A 21708-nucleotide genomic window follows, 5' to 3' on the forward strand; every position below is an offset into this window, starting at 1 on the left:
AAGGACGTAGAAGAGTTGAAAGCGAGTCTTGAAATGAGTGACGAAAAAGCAGCGATAATGGAAACAGAAACCAAAAAATTTAAAGTAACAGTAACTAAGATGGAAAAAGACGTTAGGAAACTTAAAAAGGAGAACAACCTTCTGAGAGAAGCCTTACTAGACATCCAAACTAGATCGATGAGAGAAAATCTAGTACTTACGAGTATTCAGGAAAAGGAGGGAGAAATAACCAAGAATATTATGAAGGATTTCCGGCATACAGCACTTCAAATCCCACTCGAGGCTGTCGATAAAATCCAACTCGAACGTGTACACCGTTTTGGACAAAGAGGACAGAAATATGATCGCCCAATTGTTGCCAAATTTGCATTTTTTAAGGATAAAGCAATGGTTAAAAGCCTTGGTAAAAGACTTGCTGGCACAAAAATAGGCATGAATGATCAGTTCCCGAGGGAGATTGCAGAAAGGCGCAAAGTTCTGTATCCAATCTTCAAGGAAAATAGATTAAAAGGGAAACGTGTTGCACTCGTTGTCGATAAACTATATATTGACAACCAAATGTTCAGAGACACAAAGACTACTCCATGGATATTCTAAAAGTTGTAATAGAGGAGTCAAATAATGGAACACCCAATACTAGCAATGATAGGGATTGGAATATTAAATAACATTATAGTAAGTATAGTATTTAAAAAAGGATAAAACGATATAACAAGAAAAGATAACAAGCAGAATAATACATCTTCAAATACAACTAATTAGAACATGGCATTTTTGGCGGGCAATTGTTGTTTTGGCGGACGGTTGTTGGGGTTGGTCCTGTGTTCTCCCTGGCGTCCTTTCCCCCTTGCGGCAGGTGTGGGATGTGGGTGCGTTTGCACACTCGGCCCATTTCCTCCGCAGTCAACCATGTGGTGTGCATTTTTGGTGTTTGAAAAGGTGCGGTGTTAAGTGAGTGAGAGGGAAAATGGTTGCATATCCCAGAGCCGACGGGTGTCTATGAGCAGGGGTAGTGAGAGAGAGCTTTCAATTTTGTGTAGACGAGGGATATACATTTTTAAATATAGTATACATCTAATCTAATGTTTAATTGCCCTATCATGATGGAAAGATCCCCAACCCTATATCCTGGACACCCACCTGAGTGACCCATACACCAAAGAGAAGTTCCCATCTCTTTTATGGACCTGCTGTGAGTATGCAGCCTAAACAGAGAAATAAATGCGGTCAGAGACCTACTTGAGCAGCACCGCCCCCTCAAGATTCTGAGCCTGCCTGGCAGGGTTGGTCCTACAAAGCCAGAGCCCCCTGATGGGAGAGCATTATATACAAGGAAATTCTCAAAGCTGCTAATGAGAACCTTGACGACCTTGTACCTAGCCGGTGGGGATTCCGGTGGGGTACCCCCACCCAGGTAGTGGCAGTGCTGGCAACACTGGCTGCAGTAACCCATGGGGAGGGGGTCACACTCGGACAATCAGAGAGGGGGTTTATCATTGTGGCCCAAGTGGCACAAAATAATCAAAGGTCTGAATGCACGGAGATGCTTGGGGAAAATGGTTACAACAGGGAACCAGAGTGTTTGTGTCTCAGGTGAAGAGGGTGGATCTGATCTCCATTACCTAGGACTTGACATAGATTTAGATTAATCAAATCTCACATTGTTGTCAATTTCTGCTCAATCTTGCATGCTCTCTCAATCAGCTGTAACTGTATGTGCACTCGTAAATCAGGTCCTTTCTTGAGTTGGGCTCTGGGATATAACAACCGTTGAGTATCTGATTTTATGGTGGATTGTAGAGGGGGGTTGAGTGTGTTGGAGTATGTGAGTATGTGCGTGTGTGTTTGTCCGGCATCTGTTGTGGGGGGATGTTGGGGGGGGGGGTATGGGATGGACCGCGGTAATTATTTGCTAGGATAATAATTGTTTGTCAATAAATTTAATGTAATACAATGGCAATCCGGGTTATATGTTAAAATCCTACGCATGAACTGCCGACATTATTACGCATATTAATTGATAATGATGGAAAATAAGATATGCAAGATATTTGAATAGATATATATTTTTAAATAGTTATATATATAGAGGTGACAGCATTAGAAATGCTTTTGGCGGTTAATCTGCTTCTGTTTTGTGCGTGGCACTGTGTGCTGTTTTCGAAGGATGGGTCCTGGCCTCTCGGGGCCCTAGGGATCCGGAGGGATGTGGGTGGGATGCCGATAACTGGGATGACGGCTCAACTTGGGATGGGGAGGGGCTTTAGCGGGGGAATTAGTGGAGAACAATTGAAGGGATACTTAGTAGCAATGCAAATATCACGGTACAGCTATATGGACACTCAATCATTACGGTATTTTTTATTGGTAAATGTACAAACATATATAATGATAAATAGACTTGAAATGTATATCTCATTATGGTGTATGGTGAAATAAGTATAGCCAGTTATAATTGTAATGGCTTAGCTGATAATAACAAAAGAAGAACAATATTTACATGGCTCAAAGAGAAGGAATATAATAGGAAATCACACCACAAACAATCACCCACATGCTCTTAAGGAAATCATGAATGTCATGGATACATTAGAACTAGTAGATATATGGAGGCTTAAATATCCTGATCTAGTGAGATATACATGGCGGAGACTCATTCAAGCTAGTCGTCTTGACTTCTTTCTTATCTCATTCTCGTTGGCACCAAAAGTAAAAAAAAGTGTTGATAGGGGACATATAATTGGCATATACATTACTCTTACTGAATTTCCACGTGGGCGAGGATATTGGACATTTAATCAAAGCCTATTGTATGATAATTTATTTTTAACTAGGACAAAGGAATTTATAACTGACTTTTTCCGATATAACATAGGTACAGCAAATCCCCTTATTGTATGGGACACCTTTAAATGTGCCTTTAGAGGCCATGCAATTCAGTACTCATCTCGAAAACAAAAGCAATTTAGGTCAATAGAGTTTATACTAACAAAGGAAATAGAAAGTCTAACAGAACAGATAGATGGCAATAAAAACTGTAACATAGAGGCTCAGAATAAATTAGAGGAAAAACAAAAAGAAATTGAGAAACTTATTCAAGAAAGATCAAGTGTAATATATTATAAAAAATAAAGCAAACTGGATGGAATATGGGGAAAAATGCACCAAATTCTTTTTTTAATCTTCAACATAGGAATGCTACCAAAAATAATTTAATGAAACTGGTTACAACTGACAGAGTAACCCATGATTCACCAAATGATATTTTGAAGGAGGAAACAAAGTACTTTAAGCATATGTTTTAGTTTCAGTCGCCTCCATCTCCTCTAACTGAAGCTAATTGTAGAGAGTTTGAGTGTGTTGAGTGTGTTGGAGTATGTGAGTATGTGCGTGTGTGTTTGTCCGGCATCTGTTGTGGGGGGGATGTTGGGGGGGGTATGGGATGGACCGCGGTAATTATTTGCTAGGATAATAATTGTTTGTCAATAAATTTAATGTAATACAATGGCAATCCGGGTTATATGTTAAAATCCTACGCATGAACTGCCGACATTATTACGCATATTAATTGATAATGATGGAAAATAAGATATGCAAGATATTTGAATAGATATATATTTTTAAATAGTTATATATATAGAGGTGACAGCATTAGAAATGCTTTTGGCGGTTAATCTGCTTCTGTTTTGTGCGTGGCAATGTGTGCTGTTTTCGAAGGATGGGTCCTGGCCTCTCGGGCCCTAGGGATCCGGAGGGATGTGGGTGGGATGCCGATAACTGGGATGACGGCTCAACTTGGGATGGGGAGGGGGCTTTAGCGGGGGAATTAGTGGAGAACAATTGAAGGGATACTTAGTAGCAATGCAAATATCACGGTACAGCTATATGGACACTCAATCATTACGGTATTTTTTATTGGTAAATGTACAAACATATATAATGATAAATAGACTTGAAATGTATATCTCATTATGGTGTATGGTGAAATAAGTATAGCCAGTTATAATTGTAATGGCTTAGCTGATAATAACAAAAGAAGAACAATATTTACATGGCTCAAAGAGAAGGAATATAATAGGAAATCACACCACAAACAATCACCCACATGCTCTTAAGGAAATCATGAATGTCATGGATACATTAGAACTAGTAGATATATGGAGGCTTAAATATCCTGATCTAGTGAGATATACATGGCGGAGACTCATTCAAGCTAGTCGTCTTGACTTCTTTCTTATCTCATTCTCGTTGGCACCAAAAGTAAAAAAAAAGTGTTGATAGGGGACATATAATTGGCATATACATTACTCTTACTGAATTTCCACGTGGGCGAGGATATTGGACATTTAATCAAAGCCTATTGTATGATAATTTATTTTTAACTAGGACAAAGGAATTTATAACTGACTTTTTCCGATATAACATAGGTACAGCAAATCCCCTTATTGTATGGGACACCTTTAAATGTGCCTTTAGAGGCCATGCAATTCAGTACTCATCTCGAAAACAAAAGCAATTTAGGTCAATAGAGTTTATACTAACAAAGGAAATAGAAAGTCTAACAGAACAGATAGATGGCAATAAAAACTGTAACATAGAGGCTCAGAATAAATTAGAGGAAAAACAAAAAGAAATTGAGAAACTTATTCAAGAAAGATCAAGTGTAATATATTATAAAAAATAAAGCAAACTGGATGGAATATGGGGAAAAATGCACCAAATTCTTTTTTTAATCTTCAACATAGGAATGCTACCAAAAATAATTTAATGAAACTGGTTACAACTGACAGAGTAACCCATGATTCACCAAATGATATTTTGAAGGAGGAAACAAAGTACTTTAAGCATATGTTTTAGTTTCAGTCGCCTCCATCTCCTCTAACTGAAGCTAATTGTAGAGAGTTTTTTTCTATTGATAATGTAAAATTAACAGCCATACAGAAAGACTCATGTGAAGGTGAAATTACAGAGGAGGAACTTCTGGATGCAATTAAAGACTTTAAGCCCGGGAAAACTCCAGGGTTGGATGGCAAACCAGTCGAGGTATACCAAACCTTTTTTGATATACTAATAGGACCGTTATTAGCATGTTTTAACCACTCCTATGTAAATGGTAGATTATCTGACACTCAAGAAGAAGGTCTGATCTCATTATTACTGAAACAGGATATAAGTGGAAAATATAAAGATCCAGTCCATTATAAAAATTGGAGGCCCCTTACACTTCAGTGTTGTGATGCAAAAATTCTAGCAAAATGTATAGCGCATAGAATGAAAAAGGTATTGTCGGTTATTATTCATTCTAATCAGACAGGTTTTTTACATGGAAGATACATTGGAGATAATATAAGGCAAGTATTGGAAACAATAGAACATTATGGAAAATCTGAGAAACCAGGTCTGCTATTCATAGCAGACTTCGAAAAGGCATTTGATAAAGTACGACTGGGGTTTATATATAAATGCCTGGAGCATTTCAATTTTAGTGAATCTCTTATAAAATGGGTCAAAATCATGTATAGTAACCCTAGGTGTAAAATAGTAAATAATGGCTATTTCTCAGAAAGTTTTAAACTGTCAAGAGGAGTAAAACAAGGTTGTACACTATCGGCATATCTATTTATTGTGGCCATCGAGATGTTAGCTATTAAAATCAGATCCAACAATAATATCAGGGATTTAGAAATCCAGGTCTTAAAAACAAAGGTGCATTCTACGCTGATGATTCATGTTTTCTTTTAAATCCACAACTATAATCACTCCACAGCCTCATAGAGGATCTAGATACATTTTCTAACCTCTCTGGATTACAACCAAATTATGACAAATGTACTATATTACGAATTGGATCAATAAAAAATACAATTTTTACATTACCATGTAGTTTACCAATAAAATGGTCTGATGGTGATGTGGATATACTCAGAATACATATCCCAAAGGAAATAAATGAACTCACTTCAATAAATTATAATAGAAAGTTAGCAAAAATAGATAAGATCTTGCTACCATGGAAAGGTAAATACCTGATTAACTCTTTAGTATTATCCCAGTTTACCTATTTACTTATGGTCTTGCCTACACCTAGCGAACAGTTTTTTAAATTATATGAGAAAAAAATATTCCATTTTATTTGGAACGGCAAGCCAGACAAAATTAAACGGGCCTATTTATATAATGAATATGAAGTCGGAGGACAGAAATGATTAAATATTAAAGCATTAGACCTATCACTAAAAGCTTAAGTCATACAAAAGTTATACTTAAATCCGAACTGGTTCTCTAGCAAATTAGTAAGATTGTCTCACCCAATGTTCAAGAATGGCCTTTTTCCCTTTATTCAAATTACAACCACTCACTTTCAGTTATTTGAAAAGGAAATCATCTCCCAGATATCACAATTTCTAAAACAAGCCATAGAAAGTTGGTTGCAATTTCAATGTAATCCTCCTGAAACGACAGAACAAATAACGCAACAAATATTGTGGTTAAACTCAAATATACTAATTGACAAAAAAACTTTTTTTTTGACAAAATTAAAAAAAAAGGTATAATCTTTGTAAATTATATCATCGGTACGACTGGTGGAGTTATGTCGCACATGCAGCTAACAAAAACATATGGAAATGTCTGCTCTACCCAAAATTACAACCAAATAGTTGAAGCCTTACCACAAAAGTGGAAGGGGGAGAAAGTAAGGAACTTGTCTGTCGGCCTTGCATTAAAGAACATAATCATCTGTTTCATTTAAGGACCAAAGGATTGACAGCCGTCCCATATAGATTGCAAAATAGTTGGGAAGAGATTTTTGACGTACCAATCCCATGGAATAGTGTTTATGAACTGATACGCAAAACGACACCGGATTCAAAACTTAGAATCTTTCAATTTAAATTATTATATAAAATTCTTGCTACCAATAGAATGTTATTTATATGGGGGATACAATCTTCCCAGCTCTGCAGATTTTGCTGCGAAGATACAGAATCATTAGATCATTTGTTTTGGTACTGTCCATTTGTAGCTTGTTTTTGGACACAGGTCCAGGAATGGCTAAAGGATTGCAATATTTACCTGGAGCTAACCCTGCAGATAGCACTACTGGGTGATCTGAAAAGTCATAGTCAATCGATCAATAACATAATAATACTATTAGCAAAAATGTTTATTTTCAATTCACAATCTGTAGAAACAATGAGAATAGAAAGGTTCAGAACTTTTGTAAGACATCACAGTAAAGTTGAAATATATATGGCAAATAGAAATCCTATATGGATGGTGTTAAAAGATAGATGGGAGGTGTTGAATGGAATTGAAGGATGGGAATAATAACAACTAACAACAAACAATAACAAGATAACTAATAATGTAGGCACGCTGTGTACATAATAAATGTATAGGTTGTAGGTTGGGAGCTTTTGTGAAGGAGCACAGTTAGAAAGCTATGGCATATAGAAGCAAACCGGATGGACATCATGAAAATGATCGGAGAGGTTGAGAGTAGAAGAAGTTCAGGAGAGAGAACAGACAAAATGTAATTATTGTAAAATTGACTGTGTTCATAGGATGTAGGTAATGAGTATGGGCTGGAAGTAGAGGCCTAAGCATTGTTGTTCACTAGTTTACTCCAAGTAGGAAAAGGGTGGCAGGGTTGGAAAGTAATAAAGGGGAATATATATATATATATATTATTTTTTTAAGGATATGTATGTGTATGTATGTACGTATGTATGTGGGTATGTATGTGTGTGTGTATGTGTGTATATGTGTGTGTATGTGTGTATGTATATATGTATATATATGTATATATATGTATATATATATATATATATACACAAAAAAAAGTGATGCAGACAATTGGAAGTGATGCAGACAATTACATTGATGGAAGTTACAATCTATCTGCAATATTAAGCTGATCTACCCCCCCAAAAAATAAACATTTCTAGAAACATGTTTTCACTTTGTCATTATGGGGTATTGTGTGTAGATGGGTGAAAAAACAACAATTTAATCAATTTTGAATTCAGGCTGTAACACAACAGAATGTGGAATAAGTCAAGGAGTATGAATACTTTCTGAAGGCACTGTATATAGAATGTGATAGTCTGCCTATAACCAACCTGAGTAGGCCTATATCTCCATTCCTATTCTATTCAGAGTGTATTATTTGGCTGGTTCAACAACTAAATGTTTGTTGAATTTGGAAAAAATCCACCCGCACTTGGCCTCAACACACCTACTCAGCCAATCAGGAGCCGCTACTGTGTTGTGGCTTTGGCATACTGCATACATTTGACTAAACAGTACGTGATAAATAGTGTGCGACGATGAGTAAATAGTATGCAGTTTAAATATGTAGTATGCTAGTATGGGTATTCGGACACGACCAGTGTCTTTAATGAGCTCTTACCCAGCCAGCGTTCGCCTCTGGAGAACCAAGCTGGCAATTATCTAAAATCACCTCATCAGACTGCCTCAGAACAGCCAGCCAGATTAGAATACAGTCTACTAGACCAGCAGGCAGAGTTCTCAACAGTTCACTCCACAACTCAGAGGGAAAATACCAGAAAGAGACAATTAGCAGAAAGATCCTTATTTTCAAACAGTGTGATTGTGCAAGAGTGCCAAAGATGAAGATGTCACTGGAATGATCATTGTAGAGAATTTGTTGCCTCAGATAATTTTCTGCATGCATCTCATTAGAAGTCGCTGAACAAGACTATAAAGCTGGAAGACTAGAAGCTCTGACTATCAACAACTATGTGTCTGGATGGGAAAATACCTCATCGGATTGACATATTTTTCTCATGGCAGAAGACATCAGGCAAATGGTTTCTGTGAAAACACTGTAGCTTCCAGGAATAAATGACTGATTGTTCTGGAATAAAGTTGACCCCATGTCTGCAGACTGCAAGGATTGTGTGAATTACATGCCTGTTGTTATGAGCAGCACACCTGATCTGCTGTCTCTGCCGGGGCCTCGGAGGAGCACATGATGTGCTGCAGCGGGGGGGACACCTACTGTAGTGTAGACCAATACTGTCAGGACAATGCCACACTGAGCCTGGTTTGGCAGCTCTGTGGAAACCGTATAGGTTTAAGCAATAGGGCGTAGGCCCTCACCATATTGCTTATATCTATCTATCCGATTACTTCAGATATGCAAACATGGGAGAGGTAAGGGGCTAGAGGTTAGCGGCTATTGTGTGTCTTTCATGAAAGCTCATATGTGCTGACTGTTCCTGTTGAGCTGCATTAGTGTGTCTGTTGCATCTAAACAGTGTGCTCCCCTTTCTCCTCTAAGCTCAATCACACCCCCAGGAGAGTGAGGGAGAGTTCACTGGGTTTAGCATGGTGTCTAATCACATTTCGACTGAGTTGGTTGATAATGTCAGACTGACCTTGGCTAAGACACCAGGGCCCAGTTTCCCGATAGTGATGGAACTTAGGCTTACGAGTGTTTTAACAATGCATCTTTCCTACAACAGACAAAAATGTAACATACACTACCGTTCAAAAGTTTGGGGTCACTTAGAAATGTCCTTGTTTTCGAAATAAATGCTATTTTTTTTGTCCATTAAAATAACATCAAATTGATTGCAAAGAAAAAGCCATATCTCAGACTGCCCATCTTAATATTTTCATTTTATCGGCCAGTCTGAGATATGGCTTTTTCTTTTCAACTCTGCCTAGAAGGTCAGCATCCCGGAGTCGCCTCTTCACTGTTGACGTTGAGACTGGTGTTTTGCGGGTACTATTTAATGAAGCTGCCAGTTGAGGACCTGTGAGGCGCCTGTTTCTCAAACTAGACACTCTAATGTATTTGTCCTCTTGCTCAGTTGTGCACCGGGGCCTCCCACTCCTCTTTCTATTCTGGTTAGAGCCAGTTTGCGCTGTTCTGTGAAGGGAGTAGTACACAGCGTTGTACGAGATCTTCAGTTTCTTGGCAATTTCTCGCATGGAATAGCCTTCATTTCTCAGAACAAGAATAGACTGACGAGTTTCAGAAGAAAGTTATTTGTTTCTGGACATTTTGAGCCTGTAATCGAACCCACAATTGCTGATGCTCCAGATACTCAACTAGTATCAAGAAGGCCAGTTTTATTGCTTCTTTAATCAGCACAACATAATTGCAAAAGGGATTTCTAATGATCAATTAGCCTTTTAAAATGATAAACTTGGATTAGCAAACACAACGTGCCATTGGAACACAGGACTGATGGTTGCTGATAATGGGCCTCTGTAAGCCTATGTAGATATCCCATAAAAAATCAGCCGTTTCCAGCTACAATAGCCATTTACAACATTAACTATGTCTACACTGTATTTCTGATCAATTTGATGTTATTTTAATGGACAAAAAAATTGCTTTTCTTTCGAAAACAAGGACATTTCTAAGTGACCCCAAACTTTTGAATGGTAGTGTACGTTTCCCAAAACACCACCCAGAGAGAACGTTCGCTAAGTGTCGATACTGATAGGATCGAAAGAAAGGCAAGCTGCACTCGGATCAGCTTTCTCCATTCAAATCTTACCTTAACATTAGAATTATTCCACAATACTGACGACGGATCAGCTCCTAGAAAGATATTATAATCTATGGCTGCAAATATTGAGGCAGCTTATTCTAATGCTTACCCTATAATAATGCACAAAATCAAGATTTGGCACATCATTGTGCACGTTAGGCTACACATCATGAAATATATTGAGACAAACTACGGACAGTAGCCTACAAGTAGCAAAATAGAATTCAATTGATTGAACATTAAATGTATTTAAATCAGCGGCGGCCCGCCAATTAGGGTGTTAGGGGCGGTGCCTCACTTGTGATTGGTCCCCCAAAACTATTTGTATTTAATGGATTATGTTTTAAATGCTCATAAAAGTGTGGTAAATGTGTACATTTTCCTGTTGAAAAAATATATAGTTCAAAACAAGCTGTTCAGTTACTTAATACTCTGCCCATTTGTGTCTGCTAGCAGCAGCAGCAGCTCTGCCTCCGTGGGCGCATAGGCCGTGCGATCATTGCTTGGATTGTTTTGCCAGCTATTTGATATGAGGAGGAACTGCCCTAATTAAAATATCAGGATTTCATAGCATAAATTATAACAGCACAAAGTAAAAGGACTGTCCTGGGGCACTCAAATTTGCGTCCGTTCAGTCAGAACTTCTGGGTCTGCTCTAGTCTCCCTCCCAATGAGTCTCTCATGCCAGACGGCTTACGTGAGACTAGATCTGCTCTATCAGGTACAGATGGCGCTAAAGCAAAAAGCAAATTGTAATTAACTTGTAAATAAATAATCGTAACAGTCATGGGAGCCTGGGACCTGATAAACTGGACAACTACATCCAACAAGAGTCGAAGGACAGAGGGATACACTAGCTAGAACCTTCTCATCGCGGAACTGGTAGGACAAAAAAGCTTGGCAAATTGTATTTTTTCCCCCCATGTTGTTCATCGGGTTCTACTGTAGGTGAAAGTGCGACATGTTGTGTGGACTAAAACAGCATAAAACCGGGTGTATCAGAAAGCATGATCAAATGATTTAGCCAGCTACAGTAATTTTTTTAAACATTGAGAAATAGTTTGGTTGATTTTTTGGTCAAATTAACCAGTTATCTACATTTGGTAGTTTGCTAGATAGTTCGCTCCCATGCCAAGTTCAAGTCTTTCCAAACTAATATATGACTAACTTGGAAATATGAAATTATTTCAGAATTATAGTGAACTGGCTAGCGCATCATGCTTTGTGACATTATGTTAGCTAGCTATCCCCAGGTACGTAATGTGTTATCACTTATTGCATCTGCATGCTTGTTGCATTCTCCCTGGTGCACTCATTCTTTCATGACGTGAGTTGGCTGCTCGTTATAAATAGTATAATGTAATCTGTTCAAATCAGTGGCAGCATGTATAGCAGTGGTCATTCGGTTTTTTACATGCAAAAGTGAAATAGGTGTATTTATGCTGTTGTTCAAATGCACAGATCGCTTTATATATCTTCTCAAAGAAACTACCGTTAGTTCAAAAACTTGGCTTCATATTTCTGTCATGCTGCTTTGTTGACAACTCCAACCACCTCACGCCCCGGGTATTCAGCCAATCAGCGGCCGCCACTGATTTCAATATGATTGAAATAGGCCTAGCCTATAGCACACTGTATTTATATTTTAATGCAGTTTTAATTTAAAGCATCTTTTTATACGTTGCTGGTTTTTTATTAGTTGCAAAGACATTGGCAACTTTTGTATTTGTAGCCAATTTTGTTCTGAAGTTATCGGCGGTTACAGAGAGGCGGATAAACAATGTTCAGCGGAGATGTTCAGTGTATAAAGTGACACAAGAGGGCAAAAAAGCATCTAACGATCCAATTAGCTGTTTTACGAATGGCCTGAGGCAGGTGTTAGATTACGTGTTAATAACAATGGTTTTGGGAAACAGCTCAGAGATTTAACGATGCTCCTACAAAGGTTCTAACGATGAATTTAGCTGCTCACCTCTCCCACAACAAGATGCTTTTGGGAAACCGGGCCCAGCTCTCTACTCTCTCTCTCTCTCCTTTCCTCACACCAAGGGAATCACTTTGCAGCCTGGACATCTTGTAGTGGGAGAGGTGAGAAGTTTGACTGAAACACACATGCTTTTCCGCACATACAATGATACCAGCTTGGTGTGTGGCTTAGCATGTGTGTATAAATCTGGGCTTGATTGTATTCCCAGTGAGTGTATTTATATCTGTGGTGTTTTTTGATTAATCCAGGCCCATTGTTTCTCTATGCCGTGGTTCTTGCTTCATATTAACATGATTAAAAACGGGTTTGGGGGTGTTAGATGAGTCAGAGAGCCAACAATAAAACGTGAGTTATGTAAATAGTGTAATGTGCCCCATACAACACAACACAACACAAAACAACTGCCTGCTTGTAATTGGGGTCAGTGCAGGTGAGACACACACACACAGCCAATGAACACTGGGCAATCTCCATTCCTGGCACAGAGCAGCCAATCATGGCAGCATGCACACGTCACACACACTCTACAGACAGGGGTGTCAAACATATGGCCAGCGGGCCCATTCAATCCGGCCAGCGAGGTGGTTTGAGTGGCGCATCATACACATGCCACTGAACACCCATGGCCTCCACGAGTTAGTATGTATGTATATATACTGAACAAAAATACTGAACAAAAGTATAAACGCAACATGTAACGTGTTGGTCCCATGTTTCATGAGCTGAAGTAAAAGATCCCAGAAATGTTCAACACACAAAAAGTTTATTTATCTCAAATTTTGTGCACAAATGTGTTTACATCCCTGTTAGTGAGCATTTCTCCTTTGCTAAGATAATCCATCCACCTGACAGGTGTGGCATATCAAGTAGCTGATTAAACAGCATGATCACTACACAGGTGCACCTTGTGCTTGGGACAATAAAAGGCCACTCTAAAAGTTTTGTCACACAACACAATGCCACAGATGTCTCAAGTTTTGAGGGAGTTTGCAATTGGAATGCTGACTGCAGAAATGTCCACTGGAGCTGTTGCCATATAATTTAATGTTAATTTCTCTACCATAAGCAGCCTCCAATGTCGTTTTAGAGAATTTGGCAGTACGTCCATCCGGCCTCACAACGCAGACCACGGGTAACCACGCCAGCCTAGGACCTCCACATCCGGCTTCTTCATCTGCTTGATTGTCTGAAACCAGCCACCCGGACAGCTGATGAAACTAAGGAGTATTTATGTCTGTAATGAAGCCCTTTTGTGGGAAAAACTCATTCTGATTGGCTGTGCCTGGCTCTCCAGTGGGTGGGCCTGGACCCCCAGTGGGTGGGCCTATGCCCTCCCAGGCCCACCCATGGCTGCGCCTCTGCCCAGTCATGTGAAATCCATAGATTTCTGAATTTATTTCAATTCACTGATTTTCCTATATGGACTGTAACTCAGTAAAATAGTTGAAATTGTTGCATGTTGCGTTTACATTTTTGTTAAGTATATAAATTATATATACGACCAGTCAATAGTTTGGACACACCTACTCATTCAAGGGTTTGTCTTTATTTTTACATTTTTTTACATTGTAGAATAATAGTGAAGACATCAAAACTATGAAAGAATACATTTACATTTACGTCATTTAGCAGACGCTCTTATCCAGAGCGACTTACATGAGCAATTAGGGTTAAGTGCCTTGCTCAAGGGCACATCGACAGATTTTTCACCTAGTCGGCTCGGGGATTAGAACCAGTGACCTTTCGGTTACTGGCACAACACTCTTAACCACTAAGCTACCTGTCTCCCATTACACAAATGGAATCATGTAGTAACCAAAAAAGTATATATATATTTTATATTTGAGATTATTCAAATAGCCACCCTTTGCCTTGATGACAGCTTTGCACACTCTCACATTGTAGGATTTTTTATGAATTTATTTGCAAATTATGGTGGAAAATAAGTATTTGGTCACCTACAAACAAGCAAGATTTCTGGCTCTCACAGACCTGTAACTTCTTCTTTAAGAGGCTCCTCTGTCCTCCACTCGTTACCTGTATTAATGGCACCTGTTTGAACTTGTTATCAGTATAAAAGACAGCTATCCACAACCTCAAACAGTCACACTCCAAACTCCACTATGGCCAAGACCAAAAGAGCTGTCAAAGGACACCAGAAACAAAACTGTAGACCTGCACCAGGCTGGGAAGACTGAATCTGCAATAGGTAAGCAGCTTGGTTTGGAAGAAATCAACTGTGGGAGCAATTATTAGGAAATGGAAGACATACAAGACCACTGATAATCTCCCTCGATCTGGGGGCTCCACGCAAGATCTCACCCCGTGGGGTCAAAATGATCACAAGAACGGTGAGCAAAAATCCCAGAACCACACGGGGGACCTAGTGAATGACCTGCAGAGAGCTGGGACCAAAGTAACAAAGCCTACCATCAGTAACACACTACGCCGCCAGGTACTCAAATCCTGCAGTGCCAGACGTGTCCCCCTGCTTAAGCCAGTACATGTCCAGGCCCATCTTAAGTTTGCTAGAGTGCATTTGGATGATCCAGAAGAGGATTGGGAGAATGTCATATGGTCAGATGAAACCAAAATAGATATTTTTGGTAAAAACTCAACTCGTCGTGTTTGGAGGACAAAGAATGCTGAGTTGCATCCAAAGAACACCATACCTACTGTGAAGCATGGGGGTGGAAACATCATGCTTTGGGGCTGTTTTTCTGAAAAGGGATCAGGACGACTGATCCGTGTAAAGGAAAGAATGAATGGGGCCATGTATCGGAGATTTTGAGTGAAAACCTCCTTCCATCAGCAAGGGCATTGAAGATGAAACGTGGCTGGGTCTTTCAGCATGACAATGATCCCAAACACACCGCCCGGGCAACGAAGGAGTGGCTTCGTAGAAGCATTTCAAGGTCCTGGAGTGGCCTAGCCAGTCTCCAGATCTCAACCCCATAGAAAATCTTTGGAGGGAGTTGAAAGTCCGTGTTGCCCAGCGACAGCCCCAAAACATCACTGCTCTAGAGGAGATCTGCATGGAGGAATGGGCCAAAATACCAGCAACAGTGTGTGAAAACCTTGTGAAGACTTACAGAAAACGTTTGACCTGTGTCATTGCCAACAAAGGGTATATAACAAAGTATTGAGAAACTTTTTTTATTGACCAAATACTTATTTTCCACCATCATTTGCAAATAAATTCATTAAAAATCCTACAATGTGATTTTCTGGATTTTTTTTCCTTATTTTGTATTTCATAGTTGACCTGTACCTATGATGAAAATTACAGGCCTCTCTCATCTTTTTAAGTGGGAGAACTTGCACAATTGGTGGCTGATTAAATACTTTTTTCCCCCACTGTATTTGGTAAAAGACCAAGTCCATTTTATGGCAAGAACAGCTCAAATAAAGAAATTGAGAAACTTATTCAAGAAAGATCAAGTGTAATATATTATAAAAAATTAAGCAAACTGGATGGAATATGGGGAAAAATGCACCAAATTCTTTTTTAATCTTCAACATTGGAATGCTACCAAAACTAATTTATTGAAACTGGTTACAAATGACGGAGTCACCCATGATTCACCAAATTATATTTTGAAGGAGGAAACAAAGTACTTTAAGCATATGTTTTCATTTCAGTCGCCTCCATCTCCTCTAACTGAAGCAAATTGTAGAGATTTGTTTTCTATTGATAATGTAAAATTAACAGCCATACAGATAGACTCATGTGAAGGTGAAATTACAGAGGAGGAACTTCTGGATGCAATTAAATACTTTTTTTACATGGGCGATACATTGGAGATAATATAAGGCAAGTACTGGAAACAATAGAACACTATGAAAAATCTGGGAAACCAGGCCTACTATTCATAGCAGACTTCGAAAAGGCATTTGATAAAGTACGACTGGGGTTTATATATAAATGCCTGGAGCATTTCAATTTTGGACAATTTCTTATAAATTGGGTTAAAATCATGAATAGTAACTCTAGGTGTAAAATAGTAAATAATGGCTATTTCTCAGAAATGTTTAAACTGTCAAGAGGAGTGAAACAAGGTTGTGCACTATCGGCATATCTATTTATTATTGCCATCGAGATGTTAGCTATTCAAATCAGATCCAACAATAATATCAAGGGATTAGAAATCCAGGGCTTAAAAACAAAGGTGTCATTGTACGCTGATGATTCATGTTTTCTTTTAAATCCACAACTTGAATCCCTCCACAGCCTCATAGAGGATCTAGATACATTTTCTAACCTCTCTGGATTACAACCAAATTATGATAAATGTACTATATTACGTATTGGATCACTAAAAAAATTTAATTGCACATTACCATGTAGTTTACCAATAAAATGGTCTGATGGTGATGTGGATATACTCGGAATACATATCCCAAATGAAATAAATGATCTCACTCCAATAAATGTTAATAGTAATTTAGAAAAAATAGATGAGATCTTGCTACCATGGAAAGGTAAAAGCTGTCAATTTGTGGAAAAATCACCCTGATTAACTCTTTAGTATTATCCGAGTTTACCTATTTGCTTATGGTCTTGCCTACGCCTAGCGAACAGTTTTTTAAATTATATGAGAAAAAAATATTTCATTTTATTTGGAATGGCAAGCCAGACAAAATTGAACGGGCCTATTTATATAATGAATATGAATTCGGAGGACAGAAATGATCAAATATTAAAGCATTAGACCTATCACTAAAAGCTTCAGTCATACTTAAATCCGAACTGGTTCTCTAGCAAATTAGTAAGATTGTCTCACCCAATGTTCAAGAATGGCCTTTTTACATTTTAGTCATTTAGCAGACGCTCTTATCCAGAGCGACTTACAGTTAGTGAGTGCATACATTTTCATACATTTCTCATACTGGCCCCCCGTGGGAATCGAACCCACAACCCTGGCGTTGCAAGCGCCATGCTCTACCAACTGAGCTACACTGGACTTTTTCCTTTTATTCAGATTACAACCTCTCACTTTAAGTTATTTGGAAGGAAATAATCTCCCAAATATCACTATTTCAAAAAAAAAAATAACAAGCCATATAAAGTTGGTTGCAATTTGAATTTAATCCTCCAGAAACGACAGAACAAATAATGCAACAAATATTGTGGTTAAACTCAAATATACTAATTGATAAAAAAACTTTTTTTTTGGACAAAATGTTTAAAAAATGTAGGACTGGTGGAGTTATGTCGCACATGCAGCTAACAAAACCATATGGAAATGTCTGCTCTACCCAAAATTACAACCAAATAATTGCAGCATTACCGCAAAAAAAAAAAGAAAAAAGGAAAGTGGAAGGGGGAAAAAGTAAGGAACTCTTCTGTCGGCCTTGCATTAAAGAATATAATTGGTTAAAGAAAATGGTGATAAATAAAAAAGTATACCAGTTTCATTTAAGGACCAAAGGATTGACAGCCGTCCCATATAGATTGCAAAATTGTTGGGAAGAGATTTTTGACGTACCGATTCCATGGCATAGTGTTTATGAATTGATTCGCAAAACGACGCCGGATTCAAAACTTAGAATCTTTCAATTTAAATTATTATATAAAATTCTTGCTATCAATAGAATGTTAATTATATGGGGGATACAATCTTCCCAAATTTATAAAAAAGTAAAAAACGGAAATATCACATTTCCATAAGTATTCAGACCCTTTACTCAGTACTTTGTTGAACCACCATTGGCAGCGATTACAGCCTCGAGTCTTCTTGGGTATGACGCTACAAGCTTGTTACACCTGTATTTGGGGAGTTTCTCCCATTCTTCTCTGCAGATCCTCTCAAGCTCTGTCAAGTTGAATGGGGAGCGTTGCTGCACAGCTATTTTCAGGTCTCTCCAGAGATGTTAGATCCGGTTCAAGTCCGGGCTCTGGCTGGGCCACTCAAGGACATTCAGAGACTTGTCCCTAAGCCACTCCTGCATTGTCTTGGCTGTGTGCTTAGGGTCGTTATCCTCTTGGAAGGTAAACCTTCGCCCCAGTCTGAGGTCCTGAGTGCTCTGGAGCAGGCTTTCATCACGGATCTCTCTGTACTTTGCTCCGTTCATCTTTCCCTTGATCCTGACAAGTCTCCCAGTCCCTGCCGCTGAAAAACATCCCCACAGCATGATGCTGCCACCACCATGCTTCACCGTAGAGATGGTGCCAGGTTTCCTCCAGACGTGACACTTGGCATTCAGGCCAAAGAGTTCACTCTTGGTTTCATCAGACCAGAGAATCTTGTTTCTCATGGTCTGAGAGTCGTTTAGGTGCCTTTTGGCAAACTCCAAGCGGGCTGTTATGTGCCTTATACTGAGGAGTGTCTTCTGTCTGGCCACTCTACCATAAAGGCCTGATTGGTGGAGTGGTGCAGAGATGGTTGTCCTTCTGGAAGGTTCTCCCATCTCCACAGAGGAACTCTGGAGCTCTGTCAGAGTGACCATCAGGTTCTTGGTCACCTCCCTGACCAAGGACCTTCTCCCCTGATTGCTCAGTTTGGCCGGGCGGCCAGCTTTAGGAAGATTCTTAGTGGTTTCAAACTTCTTCCATTTAAGAATGATGGAGGCAACTGTGTTCTTGGGGACCTTCAATGCTACAGAACATTTTCGGTACCCTTTCCCAGATCTGTGCCTCGACAGAATCCTGTCTCGGAGCTCTACGGACAATTCCTTCGACCTCATGGCTTGGTTTTTGCTCTGACATGCACTGTCAACTGTGGGACCTTATATAGACAGGTGTGTGCCTTTCCAAATCATATCCAATCAATTGAATTTACCACAGGTGGACTCCAATCAAGTTATAGAAACATCTCAAGGATGATCAATGGAAACAGGATGTATTTGAGCTCAATTTCAAGTCTCATAGCAAAGGGTCTGAATACTTATGTAAATAAGGTATTTCAGTTTTTATTTATTTATAATTTATCAACATTTTTACAAAATAAAACTGTTTTCGCTTGTTCATTATGGGGTATTGTGTGTAGATTGATGAAGAAAAAAAACAGTTAACCCGATATGGATGATAATACCCTCAAATTAAAGCTGACAGTCTGCACTTTATCTTCATAGTCATTGTATCATTCCAATGTGCTCGAGTACAGAGCCAAAACAACAACAAATGTGTCACTGTCCCAATACTTTTTGAGCTCACTGTATATACACACACACACATAGTTAGTCTTTCTCATAATAAAATTTCTGACAATAAAATGCTGCGTGAGTGAAACACGGAGTGACTTGGATTAACTGAAACACACACACACACACACACACACACACACACACTGTCTCAGGGTCAGTCTACACCTGATGTCAGCTGTTTGACATAGAGGAGGGAGGGAAGGGGTGAGAGAGAGGGGGGGATACATAGAAAGACAGAAAGTAAGGAGACACAGAAATAGATACGAAGAGAGCGAGAGAGAGATATACAGAGAAAGAGATACAGAGTGAGAGAGGGAAAAAGACAGAGAGCAGCAACAGTTGTACTTACAGGAGTGAAGAGGTTGTCCGCGAAGGGAAACAGAAGCCTCTCTCCTTCTGCTCACGGCTTCCAAAGACTTCCCAGGTGTGTCTTAATGTTCTTCTGACGGACGTAGGCAGAAGACGCAGACCAGACCGAGAGAGAAACAGAGAGAGAATGGTAGAGAGAAACAACCACTCCAGTCTTCCCCTCTGACAGTGCACGACTCAACCCCTCCGTCCACCTGCATGCAATCACTCCGCTGCCTGAAAAAAAAGACAAACTAAAAAAACTGAAGAGAAAATCCCCAGAGGAGAAGAGAGAGCTATATGGAGGGTTTTATAATCAGCCTCTCTCTCCGCCCCCCTACCCCTTTATCCCCCTCCCTCATTGTTATAGCAACGGCCAATCACAGCTCAGCATAGCACAAGCCTTCCTCAGCCAGCCTTGCAGTGTTGACATGATTCTCACTTTAACCAGCTAATGCAATATGCCTCCTAGTCCGTGTGTGTTTGTGTGTGCGTGTGCGTGTTACAGAAGAAATAACTATTTGAACATGGTGACAGTTGACTGGTGATGTTTGAACTGGTGATAGTTGTAATGACATAACATCTAGAAGAGCCATTTCAGCAGTGTGTGTGTGTGAATGTGTGTGAGTCAACATCTATTAGTGTTGAGTAGTGAACTCAGTGACATGTGAATGTAGCAGGGGTAGTTCCCTGAGCAATCCTCACCTGATGAGTAACCTTGCCTGACACCTGAAGACCCAGGTTAACCCTTAAAACCTAACATCTAGGCTTCAGCTCAGCTGGCTAATGTGAATGGTCTTACATGAGAGCTGAAGCCAGATGGCTTCTTTCAGTTAGTTAGGACAGTAAGACTGTATCCTAGTCATGACTTAACAATAATAATAATAATAATATGCCATTTAGCAGACGCTTTTATCCAAAGCGACTTACAGTCAAGGACACTGAAAGGAGACATACAATCACTCACAATGTCTGTAGAACCGTGAGTGGTTACCAAACCTGGCCTTGAATGGAGAGCTAGGAAAATTAAAGTGCTAAATGTTATCTGTAGAGCTCATATTGCTTTAACGTAGAAGTGAACTTTCCTCAGACAGACATGAACTACTCTCCCAGCATCTGGTTCAGGCCTGTCTGCATTCCATTGGCATGGTGATGCCCACATGGCCACAGACGTTTGATGCCAACAAAGGACTACTCTACTCTTCTGTGCCTGCCTCTGTCTATATTTGCCTGGTATTGTCTATCGGACAACCAACCAACAACATTTAATAGACATTCAGACATTAAAGTATTGAAGAACTTGTGACGTGTTGAACATGTCAATGGAGGTGTACCGGTGTGAGCAGTGGTCTTTGCAGCGCATATGTTTGTTTTGTAACTGATGGCAATGGTGCTGAGGGTTCAGAGGTCAGGATCAGAGTGCCGACCGGCCCAGAATGAGGCCAGGAAACAGGAAGTAGGGTAACAAAGGCCTGCTGATGATTGGATGCTTATAGGATTAATTGTATTATTGGTTTGCAGTGGAATTAACACAAATCCCTCCAAATGTAACTGGCCACTGTCCCGCTAGGCAAGGCTGGCTGGAAGGAAGGGAGAGAGAGGGAGGGGGAAAGAAGGACAGAAGTTCTGTTCTGTTTTCTTCCTCTCCTCTCCTGTCTACCTACAGTAAGTAAGTATGTCAGTGGCTATTTTTGT

At 39.5% G+C, this 21708-nt stretch overlaps 1 protein-coding gene across 3 annotated transcripts in view; it reads right to left on the reverse strand.

Annotated features, from left to right (window-relative positions):
- LOC121575320 (cyclin-dependent kinase 18-like) overlaps window positions 1-20280 on the reverse strand; it is a 64277-nt gene extending 43997 nt beyond the window's left edge. For all 3 annotated transcript variants that reach the window (XM_041888319.2, XM_041888320.2, XM_041888318.2), the window contains exon 1: window positions 20015-20280. The gene's annotated coding sequence lies outside the window, so the exon portion shown is untranslated. The remainder of the gene's footprint in view (window positions 1-20014) is intronic.
- Between the last annotated feature and the right edge of the window lie 1428 nt (window positions 20281-21708).

The sequence above is a fragment of the Coregonus clupeaformis genome, chromosome 10 (assembly GCF_020615455.1).
Source record: "Coregonus clupeaformis isolate EN_2021a chromosome 10, ASM2061545v1, whole genome shotgun sequence".
Taxonomy (NCBI): domain Eukaryota; kingdom Metazoa; phylum Chordata; class Actinopteri; order Salmoniformes; family Salmonidae; genus Coregonus; species Coregonus clupeaformis.